This window comes from Oryx dammah, unplaced genomic scaffold (genome assembly GCF_014754425.2).
Source record: "Oryx dammah isolate SB20612 unplaced genomic scaffold, SCBI_Odam_1.1 HiC_scaffold_18, whole genome shotgun sequence".
NCBI classification, from domain to species: Eukaryota; Metazoa; Chordata; class Mammalia; order Artiodactyla; family Bovidae; genus Oryx; species Oryx dammah.
In genome coordinates, this window is record NW_024070202.1 from 113,814,406 (window position 1) to 113,818,465 (window position 4,060).

Below are 4,060 nucleotides of genomic sequence, written 5' to 3' on the forward strand. Positions count from 1 at the left end.
GCGGTCCCCGCGCCTGCTTCCGGGGACGCCGCGGCTCGCGTACGATCGTCCCGGCTGCCCGGCCCGCGCCTCGGGGCTCCAGCCCTCGCCGCCCTTGCCTGGACCAAAAGCCGGGACAACGGGGAGGAGAACAGGGTGGACTGCAGGGTCGAGGATGGGGAGACGCACACGCGGGGAGCTCGCTCAGGCCCGCGGCAGGTTGGCTCCCTCCAGGCTCCTCGAGGACCCTACGGACCCTGCAGAGGCACTCTTGGGGGATCTGGGGTCCGCCCTCCTTGGAGAGCGCCCTTAGTCCGTCTTAACTGGGGAATCGCGTGTAAATTCCGAATCCTAAGAAGTCCTGCAAGGGGACGAGGAGTGCCCAGCGCCCCCAGGATCGATCTGCAGCCTCTGACAGTCCCCCGAGGTCTCGGCCGAGATCCCACGTCCCCGCGGCAACCCCGGCCGTCCGCAGCCCCCTGCAGCGCCGGTCTGCCGGTTCCCCTTAGGCAGTTCCGGCGCCGGCTCCGCGGGGGGCGGGGAGGGTCACCCCCACACACTCGTATCCTCCAGGTCCTAGAGGTAGCAGGATTTCCCGAACTCTCCGGGTCCCTTTAGAGAATCTAGCCCGGAAAATTTCAGATCGGATTTGTGTTTGTGTGATTTGGGGGACGCGGGGAGGGGAGTGAGGTGGCTTTGGAAACCCAACCCTCATCACGACCTCCAGACCTTCTGCCAATGATTCACCGTGTCCAGACTCCGAAAGAAAACCCCAGAATGGGATCCCATGGCGCACAGGGCCATTTATTCTCCACTGGTCAAAACCAGAGGAAACCCATTCTTTCTTTCCCCAAATTTCTGAATCACCGTGCAGCTTGGCTTAAGGAGAGGAAATTTACTTCCTAAGAGACAGGGGCTAGTGAAGGGTCTGGGAGGGGGTCTGGAATGATATTTGAAGTTGTTGGGAAAGACTGGTGGGGTGGGTTGAAAGGAGGAGAAAGGAGGCTGCTGGGCACCATCAGGAGAGAGGAAGGTGGAAAGGGCAGGGATGTTCCCAAGGTGGACTCTTCAGAAAGGAGATGCCCACTGACTGGGAGGAAGGACGGACTCTGGGGGTCCCCACTGTACAGAGAGACGGGGTAGAAGGTGGCCGGTGACACAGCTTCAGAGATGCTTCTACCGGCTGCTCACGAGTTCACTTTGGGACCCACGTCCTTACAGGGGCCATTACAGCATGCAGACGTGAAGACTAATGGTATCTGGCTGGACAGGTATGGCCTGCTGGTGAGGCTGGGGAGGGCCGGAATCACGGGCATGCCTGGGAGCTGCAGGCCTTGGGGAAGATGAGGTGAAGAACGAGACAGAGATGTCCCCGGAGGTCCAGTGGTTGAGACTCCACACTCCCAATGCCGGGCGCCCCGGTACTGGAAGGACAGATGGCTGAAGCTGAAGCTCCAATACTCTAGCCACCCAATGCGAAGCACTGACTCATTGGAAAAGACCCTGATGCTGGGAAAGATTGAGGGCAGCAGAGGGAGGAGAAAACAGGACAAGATGGTTGGATGGCATCACTGACTTGATGGACATGAGTCTGAGCAAACTCCGGGAGACGGTGCAGGACAGGAGAGCCCGGTGTGCTGTAATTCATGAGGTTGCAAAGAGTCAGACACAACGTAGCAGCTGAACAACAGTAACAGAGAACTAGATCCCACATGCCTCAACAAAGATCCTGGAAGCTGCAGTCAGACCAGGCACACCAAAACAAAAATAAACAAAGAGTGAGAAGACAAAGGAAGAGTCGGGGGAGACCCAGACGGTCTGCAGAGGCATCTGTTATCTTGGACACCAGAGGAGGGGGTGTTCAAAAAGTGGGGAGGTCCAAGGCAGGCTGAGATGACCACGGCCACACCCTCAAGGAGCCTGTCTACAAGAGTTTGAGAAAAGCTTAACTCTCAGGGGGCCACACAATATTAGTGAGCAAGGTGGGAGACATAGTTTCAGGTCCTCAGCCACCACCAACACAAACCTGCCCCCTCCTCAGCTCCCACCACACAGAGCCCACTCAGAAGCGCTGCCGATGTTGACACAGCGTCTGCAGGCCAAGGTCCAGTACTGCTTGCCTCACCATCTTCTTCTGTCAGTTTTTGTTCTTCTTACCTTTCTCCTTTATTCCTCTTTCCCCAGTGTTGGTTTGGCACAAAGTGGTCCCCCCTACCTGGGTGCAGGGTGAGTGAGCCCGTCTACTTCCTTATGGGTGTGGGGAGAACGTGTGTGTGAGACGGGGTGGGGTGTCTGGGTGTGTGAGACGGGGCGGCATGTCTGGGTGTGTGAGATGGCGTGGGGAGAGCGTGTGTGAGACGGGGCGGGGTGTCTGGGTGTGTGAGACGGGGTGGCATGTCTGGGTGTGTGAGATGGCGTGGGGAGAGCGTGTGTGAGATGGGGTGGGGTGTCTGGGTGTGTGCACGTGCAATAAAGATGCTGTCCTGAGTTGGCTTCTCTTCCCAGGTCAAGCATTACAGACTCTGCTTTGGTGAACTTTGCCCAAATCTAATAGGAGTGCAAGAAGGTGGCAAAGTCAGAAAACAGTGCCTTCAGTTCAGTTCAGTCGCTTAGTCGTGTCTCACTCTGCGACCCCACAGACTGCAGCACGCCAGGCCTCCCTGTCCATCACCAATTCCCGGAGCTTACTCAAACTCATGTCCATTGAGTCAGTGATGCCATCCAGCCATCTCATCCTCTGTCGTTCCCTTCTCCTCCTGCCTTCAATCTTTCCTAGCATCAGGGTCTTTTCCAATGAGTCAGTTCTTCACATCAGGTGGCCAAAGTATTGGAGACTTCAGCATTAATCCTTCCAATGAATATTCAAGGGTTGATTTCTTTTAGGATGGACTAGTTTGATCTCCTTGCAGTCCAAGGGACTCTCAAGAGTCTTCTCCAGCACTACAGTTCTGAAGTATCAATTCTTTCACGCTCAGCCGTTATAGTCCAACTCTCACATCCATACATGACTACTGGAAAAATCAGTGCCAATTCCCCTGAAACATCATGTCCTTAACTGTCTTCCAGAGACCCCTCCAAAGGCCCAGAGCCCTCATGGAAGAAACAGGAAGATTTCCTGAAGATTGGCAGGGGACTCCTGGCACTAAGAGCAATGGAGGAGGCCACTCTATGCTGGGGGTGCCCAGATACATGCCACACAAATAGCCACAATCCCACCTGTGAGGAAGAATGACTTCAGGGGCCTCTGCGGGCATCAAGAAAGGCAGATGGGCACTGAGTTTGGATACAGGGTGGTGAAAAAGTATAAGTGGAGAGCGGTGACAGTTGCATAACAATGGGAAGGTACTTTGAACAGTTTAAAGTAGTTACAATGGTAACTTTTATTGCAGGTATTTTACCACATAGAAACACAAAACATAATGTATCATTGAAAAAAAAAAGAAGAGGGTTTTCTGAAGCCTCAGTATTATTACTATTATAATTAACGTTCAGTTCAGTTCAGTCGCTCAGTCGTGTCCGACTCTTTGCGACCCCATGAATCACAGCACGCCAGGCCTCCCTGTCCATCACCAACTCCTGGAGTTCACTCAGACTCACGTCCATCGAGTCAGTGATGCCATCCAGCCATCTCATCCTCGGTCGTCCCCTTCTTCTCCTGCCCCCAATTCCTCCCAGCATCAGAGTCTTTTCCAGTGAGTCAACTCTTCTCATGAGGTGGCCAAAGTACTGGAGTTTCAGCTTTAGCATCATTCCTTCCAAAGAAATCCCAGGGTTGATCTCCTTCAGAATGGACTGGTTGGATCTCCTTGCAGTCCAAGGGACCCTCAAGAGTCTTCTCCAACACCACAGTTCAAAAGCATCAATTCTTCGGCACTCAGCCTTCTTCACAGTCCAACTCTCACATCCATACATGACCACAGGAAAAACCATAGCCTTGACTAGACGGACCTTAGTCGGCAAAGTAATGTCTCTGCTTTTGAATATGCTATCTAGGTTGCTCATAACTTTTCTTCCAAGGAGTAAACATCTTTTAATTTCATGGCTTCAGTCACCATCTGCAGTGATTTTGGAGCCCAAAAAA